The sequence below is a fragment of the Lepidochelys kempii genome, chromosome 1, assembly GCF_965140285.1.
Source record: "Lepidochelys kempii isolate rLepKem1 chromosome 1, rLepKem1.hap1, whole genome shotgun sequence".
Classification (NCBI taxonomy): domain Eukaryota; kingdom Metazoa; phylum Chordata; order Testudines; family Cheloniidae; genus Lepidochelys; species Lepidochelys kempii.
Window position 1 is genome coordinate 114,606,995 of NC_136380.1, and position 12,887 is coordinate 114,619,881.

Consider the following 12,887-nt stretch of genomic DNA (forward strand, 5'->3'; position numbering starts at 1 on the left):
TTATACAATGGGGACTAAACATACTTTAACAAATTCTTGTAAACAGAGGTGGGTCCAAACTGCAGACAGGTATCTGACACCCACCCCATTTTCTCCCCACACCTTGGTATCTGCTTTGGAACCATTTTCATTTTGCAAAACCAATAACTGACCCAATGAGGTTCTGGAAAACAAAAAGAACTGTGACGGGTTGCTCCTTCTTAAGATGCCACCTGACGTGCTGAGATACCACAAAGCCCGCCTGTTCTCCCAGAATGGGCCCCCTTTTTAACCTGTCTTGCTGAGCCAGGCTCTTAAGCCTCCTCCAGCACACACACAGGCAGGGCCACACCCAACTGCAGAACTTCAGACACTGAGATCAGCTCTGGGAAGACTCAGTTTAAGGGACTTGCCCCAGCCCTCAGGTGCCCACCTCCCTTGGAGTGCAGACCCAAAGGTATATCATGAAATCTGCCTCATCCCTCAATGTGGAGGAAGGTATGCATAGCCTCTTACCCCCACCTCGCAATTATGAATCGCACAAACTGGGTTATATTATAAACAAGAAATATGTTTATTAACTATAAAGGGTAGATTTTAAGTGGTTAAAGAGATAGCAAATGGAACAAAGCAGATTAATAAGCCAGTAAAACAAAACATGCAAACTAAGATTGTTTCACTAAAAAAATTGGTTACAAAATGTAGTTTCTCACCCTAAATAGGACACAAAGTTTCTGTAGCTCAGAGTTCCAGTTATTTCTTCTTACAGACTGGACCCTCCCCTGCCTTTTCCTTCAGGTTAGTTTCTTTGCCCCTTCAGGTTCTTTCAGCAGTCCTTCTTGGGTAGGCCATGGAGGAGAGCATCCCGTTTGCTTTCCTCCTCACCCTTAAATAAGATTTACATAAGGCGGGAGTCCTTTGTTTCCCAAACTTGACCCCCCCCCACACACACACTTTTTTTCTTTTAGTGGAAAGTTACAAGAAGTCCAAGATAATGCTTAGTATCAGATGAGAAGACCACCTGACCTAGCAGTGTTACAGTTACATCCCTGGACACCTCCCAGGAGGGAGACAGATTAGTATCTTCATGGTCTTGTTGTTTCTTCCTAATGGTCCATCAAATTTGATGGCCTGTTGTCTGGTGGGTGTCATCCAAACACACACCCAGTTGTAATTGTTACATAGTCCATATTCCTAACTTTAGATACAGAAATGATACATGCATACAAGCTGGATAATCACATTGAGTAAATCATAACCTTTCCAATGATATCTTACATGAGCCAGCTTGCATAAAGTATATCTCAGTTATGTCATATCCATATCATAAGCATATTTTCATAAAGAATATGGAGTGTAATGTCACAGTAACCACCAGAGATTTGCCCATCTGTATTTGAAACAGCAAAGGGCCATAACCAGAGCCCATCGTTGGACTCTCCCCAGATGTTCAGGGAAAGGTTTGAATCTGGATGGCTCCTGGTTTCCAGTACCTAACTGATGAGGTGCCCCAAATAAATCCTTCTTTTGGTCATTTCTTTTTGTTAAAAAATAATCAGGGACGACATGAAAATGGCTGACTGCTTCAAGGATAACACTAGATGATTGGCCAGAAGCCCCTGTGTGGTTAACAGTGTGGAGCAGCACCACCTTTGAGGACCACCAGGAAAGCAGCACAGTCACTCTCAGAGCTTTTCAGTGCAATGTTTGTTCCTCCAGTTGTGTTGGCCCTGCTTTTTGAGCAGGGTGTCATGTCATGATTCTGTCTCCTCTTCTGGGTGCTTTGCTCCCTGGAGGAACACCAAACAAGTGGCAAGCAGGTCCTAGTTACAGAGGCTGCTATCGTGATTGGCTCATACATGGGCCACACAGGGGGCTTCTTTTGCAACTCCTGTTCCTCTTCCCTTCCTCCTCCTGCAAAAAGGCTGTTTGCAACTTGGCCTCAAAAGATAGAAGAAAGAAAACTGGTAAGTGGAGGAAAGGGCTAAAAGAAAAACCCTAAGTGTGACCCTAAGAACACCCCATTGCTTTCTTAAGCAAGAAACTGACACTCACTGAATAGAATTACTCTGTCACTGAGAAAGAATGTTACGCCATAGTGTGGACAATCCGGCTGCTCAGGCCCTATCTCTAACAAGAAATTCAGCTTCTGGAGTGACCGCTCTTCATTGATTTCGTTGCACATAACCAAGGGCTCCAACTCCAAACTGCTACGATGGAGCATGATGCTCCAAGAATATGAGGTGGAGATTGTATGTGTAAATGGAAAGCAAATATGGTGGCAGATACCCTGTCCAGGAAAGAGTGTTTTGACATGCTGTTTATGAGTTAGTCACTGGCTAACCCTCTTCTGGTTTTATAAGTGGGGGAAGTGTGACCCTAAAAGCACTCCAATGCCAGCTGGTATACTGTTGTCATGATATATACCCCAAAGGTGGCATGTAATAGATCACTGGAAAACTAATAATTTGCTGATCATTAATATTTTTACATGATGTATTTATGGTCAGCCTACAAAGGACTTTATAGATATGCAATAGAAATAAGTTCTTTAAAAGTATTTGGCAAGCAGTGCCTAAGCCATGTCTGTTTCCACCTGCTTGAATGAATCTCCAATGTAAATTAAGCGAGGTGTGCCCTAAGACAAAAAAAAAGCAACACATTTACATGCAACGTAAACGAACCCATTAGGAGAGCTAGTGGGGAAAGCTGAGCACTTAACAATCTCAGAGGGCGTTGGAAACTGCACCCCCCCAGGAAGCCTTCTTTCCTCTTGAAGCAGGGTCAATGAACTTGAAGAAGATACAAGCAGAGAGAAAAAGCCATTCTGGAATCCATCACTTCAGGAGACATAGGAACTGAGCACATCGAGCTCTGTGAAAGGTCCTGGCCAGAGAATCTGATCAACCAGTCTGGGAAAGAGACTTGGTGAGAAATGCTTCTTTGAACAAGAGATTCTAGTTTGTTAAATCAGTTCTAAGTCTTAGAAGTGTATTTTTACTTTTGTTTGCTTTTGTAACCCTTTCTAGCCTTATTCCTTATACTAGGTATCACTTAATCTATGACTCTTTAATAACCTTGTTTTACTTTTACATTAAATCAGTTCCGTGCTTTGATTAAAATTCAGTGTTTGTTAACCCCAATTAAGTAATAAGGTAATGTCTCTTTAAGGGAGCAGCAAACTTCATAAGTACTCTGAGTGCTACAGTCGGAATGGACACCAGAAGGGAAATTTTTGGGGGAAAACGTGGCACTGGGAGGCTGCTGGGTTTAGGGCTCTGAACCAAAGCTGCACAGCACAGAGATATCCAGGGTTATAAAGCAGGCAATGACAAAACCCCCAACAGGTCTGGGTTGAACCCTAAAAAGTCACAGTAAGAAAATCAGCCAGGAAATGGCTCACAACTTTTGGAACCAAACTGATGATTTCAACTTTTCTAAGTATTTGAATACATGTAAAGAAGAAAGCAATAAATGTCACCTTGGTGTATATGTGAACAAGGCTAGGGGAGAGTAATGAGTCATTACTAGAGCTATAGGAGAAGCAGAATCATATTTATGCATTTTAAAGTTGTCTGGGTTCAGTTTTATGTTTGTCAGTGTTTTATGTTAGATCCTCATTTTGTATACAAGTGATAGCTATTACCCTAAGAGGACTTGAATGAAATATTAGCCAATTTATATCTGTGTTCCACACAGGGATGGAGAGTTTATGGATGGTTGCTGTGCCAAGAAAATTGTAATAGCTGGAAACAGTCTGACAGATTGTGATTGGACCACAGATATGCTAGCTGCTGCTTTAGAGAGGATCAATAGCACTGCTCAGCTTTAATTTGGCCTATGGTGCATGTTTTGGCCAAAACCCCCACAATCGTTTATATCTTTTCTTAATGGCCCAGATCTGGAAATAAAAGTTTTTGTAGCATGAAGGGATATACTCAGTAATTGCTTCTGCTATGAAGATTTAATTAACATTAAAACAGCAAAATCATTATTTTTCAAATCTGTTTTACAGTTACGATCCTAAATGCTGTTACATTCATAGATTCTAACTTCTAAGACTGCAAACAGACATACTGAAGACCTGCACTGTCATGGATACCAGACAATTCTGTTAAGATGGAGAAGCATGCAGTTTTGAGAGAGTGTTTGAAATTAGATCCAAAGCCCATAGGATCTGATCTGAGAGTTGGGCTACATGAGAGAAATTTGCACAAGTATAGCTGGATGTAATATATCTGTGCTGCACTGGAGGAAATCAGGATTTTTATTGGTGCAACACACTCTGGTAAGTTGTCAGAGTAAGTTGCCCTGTTTTCATCGGCACTGGGCATTTACCTTCAGGATTTGTGCTGAGTGGTTCAAATTTCCCTACTGTAGACTGACCCTTAATCTTGATGCTTAATTAACCAGAAACAAAAATAAGATGTGTTATGTGGTGCCTGTACTTTAATTTGTCCAAGATAACAAAAGTTAAACTCAGCCTGTTACATAAAATTGTTTATAAAAAGTCAGCAAAAGTTGAGACAGCTGGACTGATACAAACTGGACAGTTTATATTAAAAGAAGTGGTACAAGGTTGTGATGTTGTATGATTAAAATATGATCATGTATATCATTGTTGCTACCTCTGTTAAACAATTGCAACAAATCTTGTACAGTTTCAATGGAAAAGCTATGATTTGCTGAATGTGATTATCCTGGTTGTATGCGCATACCATTTTCGTATCTGAAGTTATGAATATTGATTTTATACCTGTATCTCAAATGTGTTGCTCCTGGGATAACACCCACAAGGTATCAGAGTAGCAGCCGTGTTAGTCTGTATTTGCAAAAAGAAAAGGAGTACTTGTGGCACCTTAGAGACTAACAAATTTGTTTGTCTCTAAGGTGCCACAAGTACTCCTTTTCTTTCTACCCACAAGGTAGTTTACATCCAGTCTGGCTGGCACATTGTGAATGGACCATTCAAACGGATGGCCCATTAACAAACACAATGTGCCATAGAAGAACCTTATTCCTGCCTGATGGGCCTTCCTGCGGAAAAGACTGCTCCTATGACCATCAAAGCATGCAAGGGCATGTGACTAGCTCATGTGACCCTGGACTCCATCTTGTGGCTGTGATTTTCCACAAACTAAGACTGAGAGCTTTCCCTCCACTCGGGAGAAAGTATAAAAGGCCCTGGAAGCATCTCCATTTTGCCTCTTTCCTGCTCTAATCTCTGGACTTACACTAAGAGGAGCGTTCCAATCAACGGACTGAGGACCTTCCAGTCTTTTGTAAATTACCAGAAACATTACAAGGCAGCAGATTATTCCATCACTGCTACAAACCTGATCCAAGAACTTTGCAATGAGTGTGTGTATTTGATTTCCTTAACCATTTTAACTCTCTCCTCTTTCTTTTTTCTTATAAATAAACCTTTAGGTACTAGATACTAAATGATTGATTATTGGGTAAGATCTGAGTTACATATTGACCTGGCTGTGTGGCTGATCTCTTGGGATCAGAAGAACCCTTTGTTTGATGAAATTGGTTTTAAATAGCCACTCATCATTAAGTATAGTGTCTGGGTGGTGAAACAAGGGCTGGGATACCTAAGAAGAATGCATTTCTGACTTCTTGTTAACCAGTGTGGTGAGACAGAAGTTTACTTTTGTTACTGACTTGGTATATCTTATGGAAGAATAACCACCAGTTTGCGGTGGGTCTTCCCCATTTCTCAGCAGTTGGTCCTGAATCTGGTATTCTCAGCTCTGACACACTGAGGCACGGTGACTGTAGACAGACCCTTAATCTTGATGCTTACTTAACTAGAGACAAAAATAAGATGTGTTATGTGGTGCCTGTACTTTAATTTGTCCAAGATAACAAAAGTTAAACACAGCCTGTTACATAAAATTGTTTATAAAAGGTCAGCAAAAGTTGAGACAGATGGACTGATACAAACTGGATAGTTTACATTAAAAGAAGTGGTATAACGGGTCTTCAAAACTCCTGGTAAAACCATACGTTGGCAGGACAACGAGCCGAACAATTTCTAGAAATGGGAGGAAGTGTTTATAGTTGAAACCACGGAAGTGTGTTATGATTGGTTATTGTTAACAGATGAGGTTGTGACCCCTTTGGGGGAATTGTTTATCTGGGGATCACTAAATGGGGGGGGCCATGTGGACTGGAAGGAGCCAGTTTTACCATCATGACTGTCGCCCCATTGTTTCCTTGGATCCCAAGATCGATCATGACACCCAGTGGGTCTTCATTGTCCTGATCCTGAAAGGCATCCTGATCAGACTGGGCCAGAGAAAGGGACCCAGATAACAGCCCCACCTCTACTGGTTCCAGCTAAATGCTGAACCGCCCCTGGAATCAGAGTAACAGCCGTGTTAGTCTGTATTCGCAAAAAGAAAAGAAGTACTTGTGGCACCTTAGAGACTAACCAATTTATTTGAGCATAAGCTTTCGTGAGCTGCAGCTCACTTCATCGGATACATACTGTGGAAAGTGTAGAAGATCTTTTTATACACACAAAGCAAGAAAAAATACCTCCAGACCACCTCAACTAACTTTTTCTCTTTTCCTCAAAAAGGACAGTTAATATAATTTTTCCTGCTATTTAAGAGATTGTCAAACACAGGTTTCTCCCTATCAAAAAAACTCTCTCCAGCTAACGGGAAAGGGAACAAGGGATATTGTTAAAATGAAAGACTTAGTTAATACCTCACATTGCAAATGTGTAAATGTTTACCAGTGAGAATAATTAACCATTGGCACAATTTCTCAGGGGTCATGGTGGCTTCTCCATCACTGACAATCTTTCAATCCAGATTGGCTGTTTTTCTAAAAGACATGCTCTAGGAATTATTGTGGGAAGTTCTATGGTCTGTGTTTTGCAGGAGGTCAGACTAGATGATCACAACGTTCCTTTCTGGCCTGGGAATCTATTAAATGCTTTAACTGTTTCCCCTTTTTCTGCCTCTTGGATAAAAGGTTGAAAATAATTAATGGTGGTTGTTGCAGTGAGAATGAATCAGCAATAACTTGACATGAAAGCCTGGACAATGCTTAACTGTTTAATGTTGGCAGTGGAACCCTTGTTCACTGCTACACCTTATCTCCTGTTGGGCCTGAAACACCCCTGTTCAACACAACAGATACCGCTATCTTGGGAGCTATATTTTCTTTTAAAATGTGACTCCTCCTCAAATTTGCACATGTCTCTCTAGACGTCTGAACCCATGTGATACAAGCTATATGGCTTTTTAAAAGAGCTATTAATACTTGCAGCTGGCCTCTGCTCTACCACTAATACCAGCTCAGTTGTCCCATTTGCTTGCCCCTCAACCTTTTCCAGGCTTTTTCTTCAGTGCCACCTCCTGTGTGCGGAATGCACTCCCTGAGCTGGTCTGTAACCCCATTACCCTCTCCCCATTTCAGTCCCTCCTGAAGCCACCCCACTTCTGTGATCCCTACGAGAAGCCAGCTTACTAAACAACGTACATATTTCATACACCTCATGAACAAACTGCTCATTGATGGGGTGGGAGTGAGATGAATGTTGGGAGGAGGGGGTATAAAGACATTGGCGCTGGGGATGACTGAGGGATGTGTGTGGGGGGAGGAAGATGTGGAGATTGACTGGTAGAGGGAGAATTGGGGAGAGGAGCTGAGTGTGTTTAACGCTAAACAAAAACAACCAAGACAGTTGAGTGAACAAATGTATAGCTAATAAGTTCCGTGATTAGTGTTACCCTATTTGCTTTACTTACATCTTGTATGTCATGTTCCCACCCTTCATCTGTCTTCTTTTTAGATTGATTGATTGATGTGGGGGAGGAAGGCGCTCTGTCTTCCTCTGTGTTTTCAAAGTGCCCATCCACATTCAAATTCAGCAATAGTGTCAATAGTAGCATTCAATTGTAGGTTGCAGGCCAGCATCTAAATCTAATTATAGCAGTGTAACTCCTGACTAACTCCACCACTTTTTGGTGGAGTAACTGAAGGACAGGGGATGCTGGAACAATTTGTATAGTGGGGGTGCTGAGAACCACTGAACAGTACTGTAAACCCTGTATATAATGGAAACGACTTCAAGCCAGGGAGTGCGGCAGCACCCCAGAACCCCTAATTCCAGCACCTATGCTCAAGGAACTCTGGATTGACACCAGCATAACTAAAATCAGAATCTGATCCAGGTTGCTAAGAATTATAGAATCAGCAAACAGGTTTAAGAGGGTGTAATTCACACACCAAGGAGTAGGAGCAAGCAGCATCTAACTGGAGAACAGAAAAGGACATGAAATAAAGTAGGGACAAGGGGTGCACTTTATTTTACTTCCTTCTACAGCCTCATATTAGATGCTTTTCCTGCTTTACCCACACAAACTCTTCTTTCCCCTTGGCATGTAAGTTATACCCACTTACTTCTATTTTCTAACCAATTTATGGTGGAGACTAGAGCTTTCCCATAGCTGTGCAGAACTGAAGGAAATGTACATGAATGTAAGACTACAACTCGGTGCCCTTCTCCCAGTACAGAAGAAAGCATTTTATTGCGTCTGTGTTCTGAGGTGGGGCAAGAGAAGATTAGTTGGTGAGGCATATGCAAATACCAGTGTTGGGAGGGGCAGGTTTAATGTGCAATGCACCCTCCCCTTCATTATGTTTGTACTGCAATGTGTTATACAGGTGCAATTTGAGCTTGCTTATAAAGCAGGTTTAATTTGCCATCCCTGTCTCCATGGGATCATCTGCTGTTGCTGACACTGTGATCAGCCAAAAGGGCCTTGACTCAAAATCAGCAGGGGCAAGTTGACTCCCAATACAAACTAAGCCCCCTCACAGTAACAATAATCTTTTTCCTTTAGTAGATTATGGGAATGGGAGGGTACGCAACTGAGAACTCACTGCTTTATTTCATGTATTTACACCTCTGGCAGGGATTATCTTTTATCTACGTATGTACAGCACCCAGCCCAATGCGGTCCAGATCCTCACTGTAGCCTACCTGTGCTATCCCACTGTAAATATTTGCTTACAGTAAAGGTAACAACCAGAGATGCAAATTCTTAAGACTTTTCCACTGCCTGTGAAACAATCTGCTGCTAAAGTAGTTAAACCTCAACTGAAGTGTGTAACCATGGAATCAGATACGTCCCACAAAATCTAACAGAAATATAGTTTGATTGTTAACATCAACTTTTAGCTCTGTAGGGGTAAGCTTAGTATGGGCTTGTATAGCTAGCTGCATAATGACTTTATGGTAATAAGATGTCTGCTAAATTCATCATTGCTGCCTTCACCTGTAATCTATCAGGACTTCTGTGCCTGCTGCTGGAGGCACTGGAGCCCTGCCTTGCTCGGGCCAAGCTACCATCAAGAGCCAGTCCTCCAGAGACCTAGAAGGGCCAGGAGGAGATGCTGACCAATTGAGAACCAGCAGGCCAGTTAAAAAGGCTTGCATGCTGCTCTTAGGGACAGAGCTGGTTGAGACAGGGACAGCAAAGGAGTCCCTGAGTGCTAGCCCCAGCCTGGCTTTCAAGCACGGCAACTAAGTGCTTACCTTCAAGGTTTTGTCTGTTTCTTTAAAGGTGCAGACCGTCAAATTTGGAGTTTGTTATTTTTGTTTAACAGTTGAGAGACTGGAGCTAAGCTTATGGCACAAGCTACCCGACTCCAGACAGATGGTCCCAATTTACAGTTTATGGGAGCACCCACAGTACCACGGTTGGCCCTGCAGAGGGTGCTACAGATCAGCCCCACCTATGACACTGCTTTAAAACACAAGAACTTTGAAAAGAGACTTTGTGTTATCATCATTTTCTCTAAGCTCTGAGAATTTTCTACATCCATATCTCTGTTTCTGACTCAGTTTATTTGTCCTGTGGTATTTATGTCTCCTGTACAATATACTGCATAAAATACCCTTTAAACAAAAGTGGAGAAAAGTAGCTCCCATTTCTTTTTAATTCAATATTATAAATCCAGGGGGGAAAAATCCATCTTTGCAGCTAATTCCCTGGGCTAATTCAGCTGTCTAGAAGTGCATAAATTTGCTTTCCTGGGCTACCTCAGTGTTGCAACGATGACCCATAACCTCACCTTGAATCTTCATGCATATAATCAAGGACCATAAGCAAGTGTTCAGGAGCAATAGTGAGAGATGGAAAGTGTTTTATCAAGCTGCATTGCATCCGGCTTCACATTCTCCAGCTACTCATTTTTCATGTACAGCCCATGCACAGGTATATATAAAGGTATTGTTTGAACAAACAGAGAAAAGAGCGGTGCCAAAAAAAAAAAGAACAAATTCAGTTAATACAGGCACCTCTGGGTACGAGGAAATATTTCCCACTGATAGTGAGGATGTGGGCTTGTCAAAAGTTTTGGAGATTTGTATAAGCAGTGGGGAAAAAAAGGTTTGAATGCTTATTTGAACTGATTCAGTCCAAACAACTGGACGGAAAAGTCTCATTAGAAGCTCTCAGCTAGGAATTCCAGTAGCTTTGGCTCCCAGTCAAGTCTGAAAGACTGCAAGAATAGCTTTCCCCAGAGTATTCTGGCACCTCTGATTCAGGGCCCAGACAGAACCAGGAAGTGTAGAAGCATGCAGACACCTTACCTCCTTCCGTTTTTCAACCAAGATTCTGCAAAACAGCACCATGTCCCTGTCTGCAAAACAGGCACCATGTTCAGAGGCTAGGCCTGAAACAGGAACAAATGTTACCCTTAGCTAGCTGCTGCAAAGTGTTTGAGGCATTAAGCATTACACAAAGCTACTCCTTCTCAAAGGCAAGAACAAAGACACTGTAGCTGACTAGGCAGCTCATAGGGAGAATGTTGTGGGGGACTAGGGTTGGCATTTGACTAGTCAAAACCTAATTGGTCAATTAACCGGTCAAATAATGTCAAAAATGTTCAAGTATTTTAAAGCACTAATTTACTAGAACAGTAACAAAAAAGAGTAAGACTTTATGGTTTCCAATAGGATTAGCCAAGCTATACAACTTATGAATAATTATGAAAAATAAGTTACTTAACTGATTTCAGAGTAACAGCCATGTTAGTCTGTATTCGCAAAAAGAAAAGGAGTACTTGTGGCTTAGTCTCTAAGGTGCCACAAGTACTCCTTTTCTTTTTACTTAACTGAGTTATTTTAACTCAGAAAAACGTGAAACACAAAAAAATGATGTTCTAAATCAGGTATCCGCAACCTTTGGCACTCAGCCCATCAGGGAAATTCGCTGGTGGGCCGGGACGGTTTGTTTACCTGCAGCATCTGCAGGTTTGGCCAATCGCAGGTCCTACTGACTGTGGTTCACCGTTCCAGGCCAATGGGGGCTGTGGGAAGCAGCGGCCAGCACATCCCTTGGCCTGCGCCGCTTCCTGCAGCCCCTATTGGCCTAGAATGGTGAATTGCAGCCAGTGGGAGTTGCAATCGGCTGAACCTGCGGTCACTGTAGGTAAACAAATTGTCCCGGCTTGCCAGAGGATTTCCCTGATGGGCTGCATGCCAAAGGTTGCTGATCCCTGTTCTAAATAATGAAGGAATAGTGCAATCAAACAGGTAGGCCGCTGCTTACATCTGGGCATTGTTACTGTAATATTTGACCATTGACAATTGATATTATTTGACCACTCAATTGATTGGCTTGCCAAGCCTATGGGGGACACTGTCTCATTGGAGGAAGCCTGTGTCAACCACATCTCCCCAGTGATAAGGGGTGGGAGTGATGTCCCACCACCAAGTCTATTTATTTAAAGTATCTCAAGGCTTAAACAGGATTGGAGTTGCTCCATGCTGTCATCTGGCAGCACAGGGCAGATGAGGAGCTCATAAAAAGCTGGAAGCAGTAGAGTGTCGGAGGGTGGAGCTCAACTTGTATGAATTCTCTTGCCCTCAGGCAATTCCACAACTCCCTATTCTTCAGTGTTTTGGTTTTGTGGGAGGGGTTGTTTGGTTTTACCCTCCATTTTGGATTATTCCACTTGCTAAAGACCCAATAGTAGCCAGAGCCTTACTGCCATGGATGGACTGGACTGACTGAAAAACTGTCAGTTATGTTTGAATCTCTCAGCTTTCCAGCTCAAAATGCCTTTACAAATGACCCTATTCCAGATACAGCTGTCAGGCATGTCAAGGTTTAGATCAGGTTGATAAATGCACTAAAACCACAAAATATTTATGCCACAGACAGATCTGCCTTGCAAGATCAGATTCTAAGTATACTGGAAGATGTGTCTGCCTAAATGGCTCAGTGAGCACAACACACCAATAACACATGTATGGTCTTTATTCCCAATCCTGTGAGGCACTGAGTATGTCACCTGCAAGGTGCCAAGAACCCACTCTGGGAATAGAGGGTAAAAAAAATCTTGAAAGATGTCAGCACTGTGGAGGACAGAGGCCTTAGGGCATGGCCGTTCTTTCCAAAGGCAGTTTAATCATTTAACCATCTGAGCTGTCATTACACATTGCTTTGTGAAAAAATAGTTTCCTGCCCTTAACTGCCTTTAATTAGCCTTTCACTTTCTGTATTAGAGCTCTGCAGGAAAATCATAAGCTCTGGCATATGAGAGCCTGCTAAGGTGTTTGTACACCCTGTCATCTGCAGTGATTTCCAAAATAAATATTTCTGTAAAATCTTAAGACTCTTTCCTGAGATGCCCACAAGAAGTGAGTCAGTAGCAGCAGCTGAGCTACCAAGATGTGCGTATGCCTAGGCTGCATACATGTCTGATCACATTGCTGTAACCTCATGCTTCCGCACCCTCGAGCCCCACAGATTGTGGCACAGCTAGAATTAGGCTCCTATCCTGCAACCAAGTCTGTAACGGCAGACATGTGTGGCTGCACAGAGCTCCCCTGACTTTATTGGGTTTCCATGTGGGCGGAGTGGTCTGCC